We start from the raw sequence: 19,624 nt of genomic DNA, 5'->3' as shown, positions 1-19,624 counted from the left end.
GTGCCCGTGTGATGAGGTTAAGGGAGGTGAGTGACGGAGACACTGAGACATGACGTGAGGCTACTGTAAGGGTGACTGGAACACAAGCACTGTGATGCCATGACCATCCATGTGATAACTGAAACTGCGAAGTGACAAAGGATGGGTAGCATGAACCATGTGCATGCACTGGACAAAGGGAGGGCTCAGGTGGGACGTAGCGGGATGGCGTGAGATTCCATCAGGCTATGCAGAATGGCACACAATGGAAAACGTCATGAGTTGTTTATTTCTGGAATTTCCCAGTTAATATTTTTGGACCACAGTTGACTGCAGGTAACCGAAACCAAAGAAAGCAAACTCACAGAGTGGGGAGCTACCACACCTCGCTGCACGGGCTGGTCTGCCAGTTTCATCCCCAGGAGACGATATCCTGAGGCATGTTTCCCATGTAGCGTCTAAGCCCCTGAAGCACTGCGTATCACTGCCGTAGTACTGGTAGCCACCCACCTGCCTGTCCCATAGGCTCCCAGTAAGTAGCAGAAAGGAGAAAGGAAGGAAGAAAGGGATGAAAAGAGGGAAGGAGGGAGGGAGGGAGGGTTCTTTGTGGTCACGTTGGGCACCATTTCTAGCTCAGATACTCATAGATCTCGCTGGTGTGGCTGGTTGAGTCATCTCTTCCTCAGTGACCTGAGCAAACCTCCTGTACCTAGAAAGCCAGCCTTCATTTTAAAGACTGCGATCCTGATAAACGTGAACCTGTCTGATTTGACGTTGCATGCTCCATAAAATGTGGCGTCCAGAGAATTTGAACTTTTCTACCTCAGGTTGTTTTTAAGTTTTAATTTTCCTTGAGAATGTGTACATGTCTTTGGACTGCTGAACACTAGGCAACTGTGCATACTTTCTGTGTTCAGAGTGGTTTCGTGCCAAATCCTGGATTCAGGGAGAGAGAACAATGCTTATGTTCTATGGCCATGACACACATGCACATGAAGGCAGTCCCGCTGCCTGAGAAGAAACGAGGACGAGAATCTGACCTCGAGCATGTTAGACGTCTGAGGGACAGAGGGATTCTGGGATGGCCACCGCCTCTGATCTCTTGCTCTGCCTCCTCCTCTTCTTCCCAATGCAGGGAGCACCCCTGCATTCTGGCCGTGCCTGAGGTTAGCAGAGAGCACACTGCTCCGTGCGTTATCATCATGCACTGCTCACGCATGAGCAGTGGGTACCTGCTGGCTCTCTGCTCACTGTGGAAGTTAGCATTGGCTCAGGCCACGGTCAGAGTGTGGCCAGGGAAGAGCAGCTGGCATTGCCAGTAGGGAATGCTCCTTTGTCCTGCAGCTGGTCCTCCAGCTCTCCAGTGCAGGCAAGCTCTCTTGCTAGTCCCATGTGGTTTAGTAGACTTAGAGGATATTGACATGTTCAGTTGGGCTGAGGACACTGAGGTTCTGTGCAGAACAGGTGAATCATGTCAGGAGAGGGCTTGTTAGGAATTTTGTATGAAAATGAAATCTGTGTGTGAGGGCAACTGTCATGAAATACACTGTCAAAAACTTTCTAGCTTGGGCGAATTTCAAATTTGCTAGACCATCTCTCCACAGTCTAATACATTTCTGTTTCTTTTTTCTTTTTCTTTCTTTCTTTCTTTTTTTTTTTTTACAACACAACCCCTTCCTTTCATTAGTAGGTTGGCTAAGCAGCATGCATGTCCCCAGACTCTACCCTGTAGCCAGAGCTGATCAGTCTGAGGGTGGACTGCTCACCTGGGCATGCTGAAATGCAGCGTCAAGGTCAAGAATACAATCACAATAGCCCCCGGGAGCAAGAAAAGCAAGTCCTCCTCAGAGGGACAAGTTGCTTTCTCTCATATCACGTCAGTTTCTTCATATGTGAAAATGAGGGTTTGGCACTAACTCATTTTCCAGTGTATTTTGTATGTGATGTTAATGAGCCCCATGCAAGGGAGAAAAACGAAAAACGTGCTGATCACGTCTGTGTTTACTGGTTTCTTGGCAATGAGACTTCTCAGGACATTTAATAGAATAATGTGCATTGTGAATCTTCTAGAAGGACCTAAATGTGCAGTATTTCTTTCATCTCTTTGGCATCAGGCCCTGTTTTCCCCATGGGACTTCTCCCAAAGCAGTGCACGTCTGAGACCTCAGCTGCTCTGCGGTGCCCCGGGGGTCGCCATCCCTGCATTCGCTGGCAACCGCACAGCCCCTGGGGGAAGGGAGCGTTTCATGCTGCGCCCACGTCATCTGGAAACAGCTGCTCACTTCAGCCACAGCCCTCGTGAGGCACCAAGATGTGTTGCTTGCACGGTGCCAACCAGGCGCCTTGACTGGGTTTTTGTGCAGATCGGGCGAGCCTGTTGGCACAGAGCAGACCCAGCGAGAGGGGCATTCCTGGGCTGCTTTGCCATTAGCCACACGGCAGCTGCAGCCACGGCCCAACCACTCTTTCTCTTAGCTGGGCACGTGTCCAGGAGCCGAGGACTATGGAAGGGGGGAAGCAGTGATACCTTCCCCCTTAGGATCAGAAGGAGGAGATACCAAGCTACTCCCTATCTGTAAGTAAAGGAACACCAGGGCGTGCACCAGATACTCCAGTACGTGCCTACATCCAAAGTCGTCTCATCCTGCTGTGCCTGGAGTCCTTGACTCCTAGTGGCCACCGTGTTAGATGTTCACCAATAAGAAACTCTAATGACAACGCAAACCCATGCCCCTTAGAGTTCTGACAAGCAGAACAGGCACCTTGGCTTTGGGTGAAGACGGCCCTGCTCTCAGATTTTATCTGTGGTTTAGTTCTACCTCCTGGGGTCTTTCAGGACAAGCCTGAACCCCTGTCCCGTGGTAGCCTTGAAAATCCGCAGGAGGGCCGGCTGGTGGCCCTGTGGTTCGCATAAGAGGCCAGGGGACCTGCTTTGAAACTGCTCGGTGGCATGAGAGCCAGACAGAGCATGTCCCACTTGAGCACAACTACTCCCCTGTCGGTGCCCTCGTCTTTTCTCAAAGTGTGGGCGCGCGATTCGTGCCTGGGTCGCGGGGTAACTTCATCTTCAAAGAGCATCTCTGCAGCCCCTCGGTGCAGCATATGTAACACGATGCCGCTGTCAGCACATGAGCAAACGCGCTGACACTGAGCAGCAGGATGGAAACCCCAATGCGCATGCGGCAGCTGGAGCGAGGCCGGGTGCAGGCTGCGGGCAGCTTAGGGTCTGAGGGGTGCCGTGCAGTGGTCAATGAGTGGGGCGCTCAGGGGAGTGCTCCGCAGCGGTTTGCTCCCAGGCGCGGTTTGATCTGAGGCCCACTCGGTCACAGATATTGATTACAGTCAATTCTATAAGATATGCATATCATGAACTCGGTAACATAATATTTTGGTCTCTTTTCTCCTGAGTGTATAAATGTACTTAACATGTGTTTCTGCCAGCGAGAGGGATTTTTTTAGGTGAATCACCATAAAACTTGCCCGGGGAGGCTGAGTAAAGAGCGTTCAAATAGTTTAACTACAGAAACTAGATATGCGTTAATCAGTCCTTTTAAAGTTTTTCGTGGATCGCTTTCTGTCCTTAATGGACTTGAGAAAAACAACAAAATCTAAATGCCTGTAGTTAAATGGATGATTGGCTTGTTTGACTAATGCCCATCTCAAGACCCAAAATGCCAGCAACGTAGAAAGTTAGAAGTTTCCAATGCTTTGGGTTAACAGATTTTGTTCCTCTTCTGTTCAGGGAAGAATTTGGTGTATTTTGAGCATGTCCTGAGGAAGATGTAAGCCAGTTGATTATTTTTTCCCATTTCTGCCATTTTAAGGGCTCGCGTTTATGGAATTGTTCACATTATCTCACCAAAGAGGTTCTTTGTCCCTATTTTAACTCTTTTACCTCAAGCTGCCCTGCCTTTTCTCAGGCAATTTCTCACTAGTGCTTTTATCAAAGAAAAATGATTAATTTGCTTCCTCTTATAAGTAGTTCATACATTTTCTAGGGGATATTTAGAAGCAAAAACATCGCATCCTCTTTAGCGTTCTTCATTATTTTTTTCTCAGAAATTGAATTTTGTTTGGTTGGTTTGTTGGCATGGGACTGAAAACACCACTTAAAATTACCAGGAATAATCTGGAAATGTAGAAGGAGAACAACATGTGTTTAAACATTGAATAGGCCTCATCATTATCTGTAAAAATTTTTATCTAGTTAGGAATGTAAAGAATCCTGGACAGATAGATTTCTTCCCTCCCTCCCTCCCTTCCTTCCTTCTTTCCTTCCTTCTCTTTAGTTTACAAAGATATATAGATAAAGATACAGATGTAGATGCATATATGGATATAGGTATGGGTACCGGACAGAAAACACAGACTCTCTGGATCAGAGAACAGGTTATTACCCACAGGCTTTTTCCATCAATGGTCCAACCCTCTAGAGGGCAACGCAGTGAAGGCAGGTGTGCACCTGAACTTTTCACTGGGGTTGTACCATAGAGGAGGGGCCCTCAAATTATGAGACTCAAAGCTTGTATCAGATGGCTGGCCCATGAGTCTGTCCTCTTTCCAGAAAGAGAAAATCCTTCACTGGGGAATGTAAATAAATCTTCTCTGAGGGTGGGAAGAGAAATTCTCTGGGTTTTTACTCCACTGGAATGTAAGCAGATGGCTCTGGGGTAGATGGGTCTTAAAACATATTCACTATACACACTCTCTCGCTTCCACAACATATTTTCTATCCAATCATTGTTTTACCAAGTTCACTGGTATTCTTCCGTAACTGGCCTGGACCATGCAAAAAGATGGATATTCACAGAGGTCCAAGACCATCCATTCATCCATCCCACCAAAGTCTCTTGAGCCCTTCATAGGTCTTCTTCTACATGTAGACACATTGCACCAATGAAAGGCACAGGAACGTACAAAATGTGACCACTGCCTGCTGGGCATTCACAATACGAGGTTTGTATTCTTCTAGTGGCCAGAGGTTATTGATTACCTCACAGGGCAGGTCATCTGGTTTTTCCAATGTTCACAAGGGGTGTTTTTTCTTTCTCTTACAGAAAATACCAGTCTAATTCTGTGTAACTTCACTTACTTACTGGTTCTTTTTAGACTCACCAGAGTAACAAGCCAATTCTAGCTGTGTTACCTGGTATTCAATTATTTGATGATTTGAACAATTTTCATTCTTCCTTATCCAAATATTTTCTCATTCATGCCAAGCATCTGTAGATTCTTAAACAAGTTTGTTAAATTAATAAAGCTCATTTAACTGTTCATTTATTTATTTAAAATAATTTCTAGGCATTTCACTATCCTGGTTATTTTATCCGATCTGCTCTAGTTTGCCAGCGATCCACCTAAATGTTTCTCAAAATGTTTTGGCATTTTCTGACCAATGCAGGATACAAAATGCATCTGTACCTCCTTTAATCTACATGCAACATGCCTATCTTGGCAACCTGTCACACTATGAAGTTGCTTTTCAACTAAATAACTTATTTATAAGGAGCCTCGCCTCCAATCATGCACACTGCTCGATAATAATCATTATGAAACAGTTAAGAGAGCTTTCTTCAAGGTTGTTGCTCTGCTAAAGTTACTCTTGATGATACTTAACACTAAAAAATTAGTCTGTATTGTGCTTTGCCATCAGGTCCTCTGTTGGACTGTGTGTTACTCATGAGATTGATTGATTTAGCTTATGTTACTCTTGAGATAACTAGACAAAAGCCCAGTGATTTCAGTTATTAAATTTATGCTATAGAATGTATTTCTGATTGACGATCACATATACTTTTTGAAAAACCGTACATTCGAATTTATCTTCTCTGTTTCATCTCATTTTATGAATAGACATTGTCATGTCAAGTTTGAATCTAATTTTCTCTTCAGAGTAGAAATGTAAGATCTATTCAAGGCAAACTGAATATAAAAATTACTTCAAGATTATATAAAGCCACTGTAAACTCAGCACAAATATTTGGAATTCATTCAGTAACAAACGTGTATGTGTGTATATATGTATATATACATATATACTTTTACATTTAACACATTGTTTTGGGCAAAGTCTCTGCATTCATGGAGTGTACCTTCTAGCCACGGGGACAAAGCATCAACAAGATAAAATAAACAGAGTGTATTACTGTATGCAGATAACAATAGATGTTAAGGGGAAAAACTAAAGCAGAGAAAACAGATACACTGCAAAAGCATGGGGTAACCTAAAATCCCATGAAGCTGTCACCTTGAAGTTGGCCTCAATGTCAACTTACATATCCCTTTAAAAGAAAAGAAACGATTTTAGCACATTTTCTTTAATAATTTAGTTTGCTGTTGATGTCGACTTTTAATGCAGAAATTCTCTTTATCGCTGTCTAGCCTTTTCTTCCCTTCCTGCCATCTTTGCCGTTATAAAAGACAGTCTCCATGGGAAAATCCAAAGCACCCCCTCAGATGGGAACTCTCAACAATTCTGTAAGTGGACACAAATCACATTGGGGGGGGGGAATTTCTGTCCAAGCACCAAAAGCAAGAATGTGTAAAAATATGACAATTTGGAATTAAAATGAGGAAATCCCAGATGTTCGAAGGCTGTTTGTGTTTAGCCCTGACAACATGAAATTGATTCAGAAGCATTTTTTAATTTTTGTGTGTGTCCCAGAGTGGCTTTCCCTGTCACCAGCATCTAAAGCTGAGCCCTGCATCCCTGTGCTCTTCAAGGGTGCAAGCTTCTTTTAACATCAGCCCAAGTAATCCAAAGTAGGGAGGACCAGGAGACTTCAAGTGCTAGCCCACGTTTTATTCCAATTCCAAAGTGAATTGTTTTTGAGTTATTCCTTTCCCTGGCACGAGTAATTGGGAGTTGATTAAATGCAGATACATTTTCAAGTCACAGCACAGAACATTTAGAGCTTGTTTGGGGAAATAGGAGATATTATGAGCATGACGCTTGATACTGCAGTGTGCTCAGCTGTCGAAATTCTTCATGCAAGCTTGTTTGTCACATTGCATCCATCTCTCCCGTGCAGCTCCTTCTGACCACACCAGTCCTCCTCGAAATTTCTTCTTCTCTTTTTCTCTGGCTCTTACCATACACGCCTGGATTTGTTAAATGTTCATGTTTTGCTTTATTCCTCTAAATATAAGGTCTTGAAAGATAAGAAACTTTTCTTCAGCATTTTTTATACCTTTTGGTGTACTCAAACTTAAGTTTTGTCAAATGAACACATTCTGGTTGATGGACTGAGTCTTCTTCCTGGGCTTGTGGCAATGTAAGCTGCGTGGTGTAACTGTGGATGTTTGGGAAATGAGGGTTTCTTTTTAAATATCATATATATGCACATTTCTACAGGGAACAAATCTAGGGATACAGTTGTTCAGGCACGAGATATATAAATCTACAACATTCCTAAAAAATGACAAACTGTTTCTTTGATCCATTGATGTTGCCCCAGCAGTGAAAGAGTTTACTGGTTGCTCTATTTTCTAAGCATTTGATGTTCTCAGGTTTTTAAGTTCTTGTTTAACCAACCTGATTTGAATTTGCTTTCTGATGCCGACTCTGCTCAAGCTCTTTCCCTATGTTTTATAGATTTGCTTTTTGCCTTTCATCTTTTGCTTATAAGTTTGTTATGCTTTGTATATTTGAGATATGACCCCTTTGTCAGTTATATGTATTACATATGTTATCTTCTGTGGTTTGTCATTTCAATTTCATTATGTCCTTCACTGTATCCTTTGATAAACAAATTTTTCATATGCTTACTGTCAGGAATGTATTCATATTTTTTCTTTGTGGTCTAACTTTTCTGCCTTGTTTGGGATATCATTTTCTTTACCAGATAGTGAGGTTATTCTTCTGAATTAGTATTTGAAAACAAACAAAGAATCCTTCTTTCTCATTGTGTTTAAATCTATAATTCCCCATAGCTCTTTTTTTGTGTGAATGTGTGAAACTTACTCCAACTTCTGCCACTCAAGCAAATACCCAATTTTATCAATACTGCTTCTTTATTGCTATTGGGTGGCACTGGTTCACAAAGCCATACAGGTTGCAGGTGAACAACAGTTCAACAGAATCTCATTTGAGTGCTACATTGTGTGCCCGTTGCCCAAACCCAAGTCTTTTTCCGTTCCCATTTATCCCCTCTTTGCCCACCTCTACCAACCCTCTTTCCCTAGGGCTGTCCCCGCACTGTTGTCTGTGTCTCTGTGTGTGTGCAGGTGTGTTCCTTAATCCCTTCCCCCCTCCCCCCCTCCCCTCTGACCAAGCTGTCAGTCTGTTCCTTGTGTCCATGCCTTTGTTTCCATTTTTTTTTCATGAGTTTATTGTGTTCATTAGATTCCACACATCAGTGAAATCATAGGATATTTGTCTTTCTCTGACTGGCTTATTTCACTTAGCATAATAACCTCCAGGTTCCTCCTGTTGCAAAAAGTAAGATTCCCTTCTTTTCACGGCACCATTGTGTTCCATTGTGTAAACATACCACAGCTTTTTTATCCACTCATTTACTTAGGGACACTTGGGCTGCTTCCAGATATTGGCTATTGTAAATAACACTGCAGTGAGCATGGGGTTGTATATATTCTTTCAAATTAGTGTTTTAAATTTCTTTGGGTATATTCCAGGAAGTGGGATTGCTGGGTCAAAAGGTAGTTGCATTTAAGATTTTTAAGAAAACCCCATATTGTTTTCCACAGTGGCCACACCAGCCTGCGATCATACTGACATGTACTAGGGTTCCCTTTTCTCCACATCCTCACCAGCACTTGTTTGTTGATTTATTGATGATGGCCACTCCAACAGGCATGAGGAAATACATCACTGTGGTTTTAATTTGCATCTCTCTGATGATTAGTGACATTGAGCATTTCTTTCATAGGTCTCTTGATCATCTGTATGTACTTTTTAAAGAAGTGTCTATTCGGTCCTTTGCCCATTTTTTAATGGGATTTTGTTGTTGAGTTGTACAACTTCTTTGTATATTTTGGAAATGAACCCCTTATCTGATGTATCATTGGCAAATCTGTTCTTCCATTCAGTGGGTTCCCTTTTCATTTCATTGATGGTTTCTTTTGCTGTGCAGAAGCTTTTAAATTTGATGTAGTCCCATTTATTTATTTTTTCCTTTTTTCCCCCTTGCCCAAGGAGATATATTGGCAAAAATATTGCTATAAGAGTTATCTGAAAGTTTACTGTCTATGTTTTCTTTCAGGGTTTGAATGGTTTTGCAACTTATATTTAGTCTTTAATTCATTTTGTGTTTATTCTTGTGTATGGTGTAAGTTGATGATGTAGTTTCATTTTTTGCATGTATCTGTCCAGTTTTCCCAACATCATTTATCGAAGAGACTGTCTTTACCCTGTAGTATGTTCTTCCTCTTTTGTCATATATTAATTTGCTCTAAAGACATGGATTTATTTCTGTGCTCTCTATTCTGTCCCATCGATCTGTATGCTTTTTCTTGTGCCAATACCATGCTGTTTTGATTACTATGGCCTTGTAGTATAATTTTATAACAGGTGGTGTGACACCTCCAACTTTGTTCTTCTTTCTAAAGATTGTTGAGGCTATTCAGAGTCTTTTGTGATTCCACATAAATTTTTGGAGTGTTCTAGATCTGTGAAATATGCCATTGGCATCTTAGCAGGAATTACATTGAAACTATACATTGCTTTGGGTAGCATGGATATTTTAAGGATGTTAACTTTTCTATCCAGGAACATTTTTTCAATTTCTTTCTTCAGTATCTTATACTATTCCAGGTACAGGTCCTTTACCTCCTTGGTCAAATTTATTCTAGGCACATTATGATTTTTTTTGTTGCAATAGTAAATGGGATTGTTTCTTAATTTCTCTTTCTGATAGTTCTTTTTTGGTGTGTAAAAATGCCACTGACTTCTGAATATTAATTTAGTATCATACTATTTTGCCTACTTCATTTATTAGATCTAGCAGTCTTTTGACAGAATCTTTAGGGTTTTATATATACAATACTATCATCTGAGAATAACTATAGTTTTACTGCCTCCTTTCCAATTTGGATGCCTTTTATTTCTTCTTCTTGTCTGATTGCTGTGGCTGTTACTTCCAGTACTATTTTGAATGAGAGTGGTAAAAGCAGATATCCCTGTTTTGTCAACACCACTTCTTTAAAAGACTCTCATCTTCCCAGCTGCTCTGCCGGGGCAGGGGAAGGGGAGGATGTCACCCTTGCCATATTTAAGGGACTGTGTACGCATTGGGTCAGCTTCCTAGTTTTCCATGCTACACCATTTAAGTCTCTCTGTATTCCTGTACCAGTACCACAGTATCTTAATCACCACAGCTTCATAAATCTCAGTATCTATAAAGCAAGACCTTCCTTCATCCATACTTTCTTTTTCAATATGTCTTGTTTGTTCTTGGCTCTTTGTAGAAATCTGTTAGTTTTAGTTAACCAAACTCTTCTTTTATGGAGTTTCCTTTAAAAATTTTTCCATATGAGCTTTAAAAACTAGATTCACAGAAAAAAACTTCTTTTGTTATTTTTATTGGAATCAAGTTATATTTATAGATGAACTTAGGGAGAACTTATATTTTTATGTTACATTTTTCTATCCAAGAATATGATATGTTTTTCTATTTGTCCAAGACTTTCTTTCTTCATTGGTAGTGTATTAACATTTTTTTCATAGAGATTTTAGGTGTTTCTTGTTAAGTATACTGATATTCCTGAGTATTACCTTACTACTTTTCTTTCCTAAAGAGATTAACTACATACTATAGCATGTACAAGTTAAGATCACAGCCTATGGATTAAGACGCCCTAGATTTAAAATATTTGTCTCCCAATTATTAACTGTATAAACATGAGCAAGTTACTTTACCTCTCTTTATCTCTTTCTTCATCTGTCAAGTGCAGTTACTAGGAGGATTAAATAAATTAGACCTATGAAAGCACTTAGAAGAGTGCCTAGCACATAATAACATTCAATATTCATTTAATAATAGCATTCGATATTAACTCTTATTGTTGTTATTAGAGATGATTGCCTTTTTCCATTAAATCTTCCAACTCATTGTTTATATAAACAGAAACCATTTGCATTCTGTATGTACTTTGTTTCTAGCCAGCTTATTAAATTCTCTTAGTGTTTGCCCTCATATTTTCAACTGATTTTGTAAGTAATCATGGATGCTTCAAACAATATATTTTATTTCCTCCTTTCCAGTTTTTATATTATAATTTATTTCTCTTTCCTATTTACCTTGGCTAGTATGTCCAGAAAAAATATTTAAAACTTTAACAGATATAAATAATCATTATAATCTTTCTTCTCTTGGATTCTAAGAGTGCAGTTTCTCTTGGCAATCTTATTGGAGTTCTCAGCAGACTTTTTTTCTTATCCTTTGCAGGACCTGCTTTCTACAGATGTCCTCGAATATAGAAATTTCCCAGAATACTCTCCTTGACCCCTGCATCTCACAGTACACATCATCTTTATATAATCTTATCCAAATTTTCAATTAATACCCACAATATAATGGCTTACTAAATTACATATGCATCCTAGATATATTTCTTACAACTCTAAATTTTTATATCCAACTTCCCATTGGAATCTCATAAATACTTAATATCTATATGTTTCGAGTGGAACTAATCCTTCTACACACACTCACAAACACACACACTTTTCTTTATGGTAACCACATGAATGTAGTAACTAGAGCTAGAAACATGGGATTAATCCTCAATTTATCTTTTCCCACCATACCTTAAATTCATCAGCCGTTCAGTCCTATGGACTTTACCCCTCAAGGTCATTCCTTCTCTCTAGCTGGAGATCTTTACTTCCTTTCACACAGACTGTTGCAATAGTCTTCTGACTTCCCAGTAGGGCCACCAACTATTGCAGTTTGCCAGGAATTGAGAATTTTCCCAGGATGCAATACTCTCATTACTAAAACCAGGAAAGTCCCAGACAAACCCAGATAAATGGTCCCCCCTACTCTCAGCTTCCAGTATCATCTCATTTTAATGATTGGAAGTCAAATGTATGTCATGGAAGTTCTCCCCAGAAAAGATATATAGACAGAGAAGTTGCGCTTTTGTGTCGGAATATAATAGACCCTCTGAATCTATACATCAACTGATCACAGATTTGCAAGACTTGAATCTGAGTTTTAACCAGTCCTCTGTATGGCTGCCAGAATGATCTGTCTATGATCACAAATTCGAAAATGTCTTTCTCCTTATAAATGTTCTCCAATGGCTCCCTACTGCCTATAGAATAAACACCAAATTCTTTGGCATGCATAGAAGATACTTGATAATCTAGGACTTGTCTTTGTGTGTCAATGAGACTTTGTTTCTCATACTTCACACTCTTGCTGATGCAATGACTGAGCTCCTGGAAGGTGCTAAGGCCCAGGTGTTTCAGCACATGCTCATCCTGTGGTGTACAGTGTCTCTCTCCTCCTCAGCATCTTTGCCTCGGAATTGCTAGTGTAGCTTAGGAAATACAGGGGTTTTCTTCTCTCTGAAATACTTATTCCCAAGTCATCCCCATCAATTAATTGTGCCTTTTCAAATTCCCATCGCTGAAGCTGGTGCAAACCTGGTATAGCACTTAACATCTCCTCAAATGATCTTCTACAAGCCTTTCTTTGCAAATACACCAAAATTGTGGAGCAGGTGCGGTATTGTTTCTTACCCTACTTTGTATCTCTAGCACCTAGCAAGAAGCCTAACACATTCTAGACAATCGATAAATGATCGTTGACTGATTAATGAATGAAAGTGGAAGGAATATAAGGGTCATCTTACACAGGGCAAGGCAATTAACAGCCATCGTCTACAACTCATTACTTAAAATTGTATGTACTTTTAGTAAAGATTTATGCATTAACTAAATGTCACCATTACCAATTTTCTCATTGACGTAGTGGTATGTGATACCCTATGCCCCTATTATTAGCCTTCTAGTTATGAGGGAGGGAAAATGCAATAATGAACCAGAGCTGCTGCTTTATGTATTGCAGCTGGGCCTTCCCTAGCGGTTTCGTACTAGCCTGGCTCAGAGAGCCGATCCAAAGCAGTTTGCAAGGGAGACTGGGAAAGATCACAGCAAGTAAAAAGAAAGTCATTTCCAGTACTAACTCATTCCATTATGCAGGCATATAAAAGTTATCATTGCAATCATTTTCTGAGTTTCGACTTTGTCAAAATTCAAACCTTAACAAGAAATTGATTGAGGAGTGTTTTTTTTTTTTATCACTTTGAAACCTGCTTTTGATACCATTTTAAACACATACCCATATAAGGGAAGGCGCCCAAATTTGTGTGCGACTTTTAAAAGAAAATTGCACCACCTTAGTAGGTCCTCTGATTTCCAGTGGATGTATAACACACAATTCATCAAATGCAAATAAAGCCAAATTCACAACTCTCTCATGTGAATGAGCTCACAGTGTATGTTAGTTCCATTCTGGAGGGTTATTTCTGTGCTTCGCTCACAAGTTTTACATACTGCATTGCTCTTTCTTGTTTGCCTGGATCTCCAATGCTCACAAAACAAGCTGGAATGTAAACTAGCTAATTAACTGTTGTGTTTCCTTCCATGATGAGACATGCCCAGCTGTGGGTGAGGGTTGGCAGTGCCAAGGGTGCAGACTTGACCATGGACAGGAGTCAGTGCGAAGTACTACTGCTCGCTACAGTGGGAAGGCAATGAGGAATCAGTGTTCTGACAAAAAAGCTGAGAAGAAATCAGCTACTAGATGTCACATCAGAGTAAGCAAGGTACAGGCAAAGAAGCAAGAAGACATTTCAGATCGAGGGCACACAAAAGCTGATAGGTAAAAGGGTACATAGGTCATGTCAAGACTACACTTACTCATGAGAGTGTGAGTTGATGAGAGCTCCGTCTTCAGTTTGTGCTGTTCTCTCCAAGTTCAGGAATTACAGGAAAAGTGTGCTGATAAAACTCAGTGTCCACCTGGCATTACACTCTCCTCCAGCTTGGGCAGGGTTCCAGATGGCAGATTTCTTTGGTGGGAAAGGGGACCTGGGGGTCCTTCTCTCCTCTTCTTCTTGCTCATCTTCTACTACATGGGCAGGCTCCTCTTCAGTCTTCAGTGCTGCTGTGGGAAAAGGAGGGTGAGGAAAAAGGGTAGGATGGTTTGTGCTTGAGCTGGGTGGGTTCATGCATTGGATGGGATAGTTACATATTCATTTTCTTTTTCTCTACATTTGAAGATACAATTCTAGGCTAATGTGAGCCCTGTTGAAACTACAATGTCATTCTTCTCAGAAGTAGAAAAAAAACAACAGTGAGATTGGTGTGGAAAGCAATCTTGAGAGAGAAGAACAAACAAAGCCGGAAGTAGCACACTTACCACACTTCTGACTTCAAACTATACTATGTAGCTATAGTAATCAAAACAGTATGACATTGATGTTAAAAAATAATGATACATAGGCCAATGGAACAGAGTCTGGATCCCAGAAATAAACTTCCACATGGATGGTCAACTCATATTTGACAAGGGAGGCAAGAGTACTCTATGAGAAAAGGACAATCTCAATAAATAGTGTTGAGAAACTAAAAAACGACACTCAGAAAAGTGAAATTAGACCCCAGTCTTATACCACTTGCAAAAATTAACTTGAAATGCATGAAAGAATTAAGACCTAAAACTGTAAAACTCCCAGGAGTAAAAATAAGGGAACAGCTCCCTGACATTGGCCTTGGCAATGTTTTTTTTTTTTTATATGACACTGAAGGCAAAGCAAGAAAGGCAAAGATAAATAAGTGGGAGCACATCAAACCAAAAAGCTCTGTACAGCAAAGGAAACAGTCAACAAAATAAAAAGGCAACTATAGAATGGAAGAAACTATTTGCAAACCATCTGTCTGATAAAGGGTTAATATTCAAAACATATAAAGAATATTTATAATCCGCTAACAAAACCCCGGACAATCTGATTAGATGCTCTTTTTCCAGAGAAGGACATAAAAATGGCCAACAGGTACAAGAAAAAGTTTTCAACATCACAGATCATCAGGAAAATACAAATCAAAACCACAGTGAGGTACCACCTCACACTGGTCATCAAAAGATGAGAGGTTAGTCTTGGAAAGGATGTCGGGGAAAGGAAAGCCTTGTACGCAGCTGGTGGGAATGTACATTCATGCCACCACCTTGAAAACCAAAGTGGAGCCTCCTTAAAACAAGGAAAACCAGTACTGCCACGTGATCCAGCACTAACGGGGAAAAGCAGGGGACGGAAGACAAATCTGCCTTTTCACGTCTACGGCAGCCTTATGGACAATGACGAAGGGATGTAAGCAGCCTATGTCCATCCACAGATGCGTGGATGCAGAAGATAGGGATAAGATTATAGCTAAAATATTTTTGTTATCAATATTATTCAACCACGAGAGAGAAGGGAATGCTACCGTTTCCAACAAGATGCATCAACTTTGAATGCATTGTGGTTAGTGAAATAAGTCAGATGAAGAAAGATAAAATATTGCATGTTTTCCCTAGATATGGAATCTGCAACGGCCAAACTCGCAGAACCAGGGAGTAGAATGGTGGTTCCCAGGGTCTGTGGGTGGGGAGAGTGGAGAGGTGTTTGTCAGACAGTACTAAGTTGCAGGTAGAAAATTACTGAATTTGGGGGTCGAACGTGTGGCGAGGTGATTATAGTTAACAGTGCTGTATCATAGACTTAGAAGCTATTCAGAGAGTAGATCTTAAACGTTCTCACCACAAAAAAGACATGGTCATTAAGTGACTGAAGGAAGCCTGTCAAGTATTGTGTTTTCCATTTTATAACCAAGAATTCAACATTTTGAGAGCGTGTCTTGCTTGAAGTGGCTGAGGTGAGAAAGAAATCAGTGTGCTCTTTGCTGTTTATGCCACACACGTATTTCAGTGCTTTTCTCATTTTACTGGGAAAGTAATTGGACTTGTAATTGGGTAGTTAATTAAAAGAGGCTTATACCCTGGTCATGTGGCTCAGTTGGTCGGAGCACCATCCCGTAACTGAAGGGTCACAGGTTTGATCCCTGGTTGGGGCATATGGGAGGCGTCCGGTCAATGTTTCTCTCTCACCTCAATGTCTCTCTTTCTCTCTCTCTTTTCCTTTTAAAAAAAAATCAGTGTTAATGTCCTCGGGTGAGGGTATTCAAAAAATAGAGCCATACAGAGAGAGGATCACAAAGGCGATGCATACGTACCTTGAACTATTCATTTCAGATGAATAAACGTAGTTATTCTTCACCCTTTTTCTTGTAGACCCCTGCCTTTTCTCTGTGCCTGGCTGCCTGATTGAATCCTACATAGTATTTTCATGTACAAGGTCTGTCCAGAAGGTATCAAGTCTATGAAAGATAGGGACATTTTTTGAAGAAGATACAAGGTACAAGAAACATTGTACACAGAACAGTGATGCCTGAGTCCCTTCGAAGCAGGCACCTTGGCACCTCACACGGTTCTCCCAGTTGCCATCAGCTGCCCTGTTGTATTTTTCTGAATCTCATCGATGGCCTGAAATTTCTTTCCTTTCAAAGGTGATTTTAGTTTTGGGAAAAGCCAGAAGTATAGGGCACCATATCTGGGCTGAAGAGGGACTGAGTTGCCTGGGTGAATTGATGTTTTGCCAAAAAACTCTGCAGGAGACGTGCTGTGTGAGTGGGCACATTGTTGTGATGAAGCTGCCCATCACCAGTTGCCCGTAGCTGCGGCCTTCTGAATCATCCGGACAGTTTCTGGGGAGGAATGTTCAGGCTTAATGCAAAATTTGGTGCAGATTTATTGCTCTACTCACTTAGTCATTTTGAATGCAACAGCCACATAGTACACATGCTCACTCAACAGCATCTACCACCCGCACTGACCACTACAGTGAAGTCATTGTTGACACATGTGCATCCCAGTCCACTCTCCTCGGCTGCCAGCTTACATCGATGCTGTGCAGACCGTTCTTGTTATTATTGACAATGGTGGGACTTTTTCCGAACAGACCTTGCCCTCATGTTGTAATGCCTCATCTTACGATTTCTCAATTTCAGCTCCTTTGAAGTGAGGCCAAAAACATAGAGATACCCAAAGTATTCCGAAACCAGAGTCCTTGTAGATGTTTACAGCTTCTCCCCATCTTTTACAGTCATCTTGCCCACACCTAGTTCAACAGAAATATTTGTAATGACCCTCTTTTTGAAGGCTTTCCAAAGTATTCAGTGTGATTTTCAGAGATACTGTAGCTCTCCTTGAGGGCTTGTGTTTTATTGCTTTACACACTACCTAGTTATAGGAACAGCAAGAACTGGCTCAAACACAGCTGAGATCAAACCTTGCTGGCTTTGGGTCAGCATGAGGGGCAACAGCACGTGCAGAGGTGTTGGGGGGGGGCAGAGGACATTGTGAGACTCCCTCCCCACCATCATCCAGGACTAAAGAGGGGTCCCTTTCAATGGGGCTTCATGGGTTTGACCTAGAGAAGATGCCAAAGGGAAACATTTGTTTTTTCTAAGTAACATTTAAGAGGATTGGCTCAATCTTACATTTAAAATTGGTTTGGACTACAAGTACTTCAGAACCTTAAAATATAGATTCTCTGCTGGAATAAAAGTAATAATGATAATACTTTTTGCCTTTACTTATCTTAGAGAAGACTGTCTCCCTACTTACCAGAGGAGGGCTTATTACAAGGTTTGCGCTCAATACACATCTGCTGAAACTGTGACTAAAAAGCCATCTTTGGAATATAAAACAAACCTGAGTTATTGGAGCTTTGAAAGTTATCACTTTCCTGATATATAAAGATCCCTGTTCATTCAGTTCTGTGTTCAATAGAGCCATGTGGGAGAATAACTTTATTAAGTGGGAGTTATGTTAGAGAAGGTAGATGTTTATCTAGATCATTAGTAAACACTTTTTTTTTTATTTCCTTGAAAAATGTTTAACAGAAGATATATATATGAGCTTCAGTCATTGTGTGATTATGTAAATACTCTGACCCAGGGCAAAGGTTCAAAATTGGCAAGATGTTCTCACATGAGAAACACCGTCACGATTGGCAGTTCTCAACTATTCTCGTTTGTTAGGCTTTTGGGCCACAGCCCTCTGTGGTCAGCTGTGTGGTCTGCCTTCTCATCCAGGTCAATGTGCCCTTTCGGTGCAGAAGCCTGAGCAGGGTGGGGTTTTCCCAGTAAGGCCTCCCCCAGAGGACTTACGCTCACTTTGTCATTGTTCACAGCCAAGAGCTTCGTAATAGTAATTCGTGTTTGGAACAATTTTAGTCCAGTTCACTTGAGTCACAGTTTTGTGATTCCTCCCAGGAGTGTCAAATCAAAGCCATTCCTGTGGGACATTTAAGGATTAGTTTTTCTGCTTTTATGCTAAATGGGATTTAAGTGAATAATCCGAATAGAAATAAAAGAACATGCAATATTACAGTTCAAAGGCAAGCTCAGTCCACGAGATGACTTTATTTCCCCCTCTCTCTCTCTCTCCCTTGCTGTTTTCTTCTGCTCTCTTTTCCTTTTTATTAAAAAAAATCCCTTTCTTATTTTCACTCTTGCTTTCTCATTTTCCCCTTGATTTCTCCCTCTTTTTATTTTTCATTTAAGGTACATCTCCTTCCTGTTCTTTATTCCCTTCCCAGCCACTATCTTAGAGATTCTGCCAAAGGCTGCCCCTGAGTGATGGGCAGGCCACCTTGGTATGGTTTTCCACCGCTAAACTAATGAGGCAAGATGCAGAATTGGGACCAAGACAGGAAGGAAAGAGAAAGAGATCAGAGCTGAGCACATTCTCCATCAGCACAAGACGCGTGGAACACAGCATAAAGGCAGGAAGGCCCGCAGATTTACTGGGAGCGGGAAGTCCGCACCTCCCCTGTTTTAGGTACAGAGCTGGTGCTGTGGGTGGGGAGACCTGGGGGAGGGGCACGAGCTCAGGGCGAGTGCTCCTTACCCTCCTCCACCTCTGGTGGTCCTCACATCCACGTGTTGAACGCACTAGAGAAATAAGGGTGAGATGAACCCCACGGAAGAGTTCTGAGTCTGGGAGGGAGGCCGACACACAAACAAATAATTAGAGCTTGTTGGCAGAAATGCTAAGAAGGCACCGTTGAAATGCCATGGCCACACACCAAGGCGCCTGCTCGTGGCAAGTTGTAACAGGGAAAGGAAGGGAATTCCGAGAGAGGAAACAAGTGGAGGGACCTCCAAACAGCAGGAGGGAGGGCAGGCACAGCTTCGCTGCAGGATCTTACTGTTGTTGAAGGTCTTTGAGAAGCAATGTGGACTGGATTCTGCAGATCAGCGCCAGCCCGGACGGATCCAGCATTAGTGTGCGGTGAAAGGATAGAGTGGCAGGGAGCCGTCCTGCCAATGTTCCCGACGAAACAGCCTCCGCACGGATTACTGACGGCTGGGACTCTGTCACACGTGGGAACTTGACCCTCCCTGTCGGTCCCAGTGTAAAAATAGTTTCTGATAAACTGCTGTGTACTGTGTCAGACAATTGCCAGATCAGAAGGAAGTTAGACAGGCAGTGCCATTCGCAGTTTCAGAGACCGGCCTGGCAGTAGAATTTATGAACCTGGCATGGCAGGATGGGGGAAGGGGACACACGGG

General features: G+C 41.5%; 1 long non-coding RNA gene across 2 annotated transcripts in view; it reads right to left on the bottom strand.

Moving 5' to 3' along the window:
* LOC128627768 (uncharacterized) overlaps window positions 1-19,401 on the bottom strand; it is a 29,677-nt gene extending 10,276 nt beyond the window's left edge. Inside the window, exons 1-2 of one of the 2 annotated variants that reach the window (XR_008392069.1) lie at window positions 19,261-19,401; window positions 13,868-14,114 (exon numbers count right to left, since the gene is read on the bottom strand). This is a non-coding gene — a long non-coding RNA (uncharacterized LOC128627768). The remainder of the gene's footprint in view (window positions 1-13,867; window positions 14,115-19,260) is intronic. The other variant, XR_008392070.1, reaches the window with a different exon arrangement.
* Window positions 19,402-19,624: the final 223 nt, after the last annotated feature.

This window comes from Artibeus jamaicensis, unplaced genomic scaffold (genome assembly GCF_021234435.1).
Source record: "Artibeus jamaicensis isolate MK-2021 breed Jamaican fruit bat unplaced genomic scaffold, CSHL_Jam_final contig_467, whole genome shotgun sequence".
In the NCBI taxonomy this organism is placed as follows: domain Eukaryota; kingdom Metazoa; phylum Chordata; class Mammalia; order Chiroptera; family Phyllostomidae; genus Artibeus; species Artibeus jamaicensis.
The sequence above is the reverse complement of the archived record's forward strand: the minus strand, read 5'-3'. Positions and strand labels throughout refer to the sequence as shown.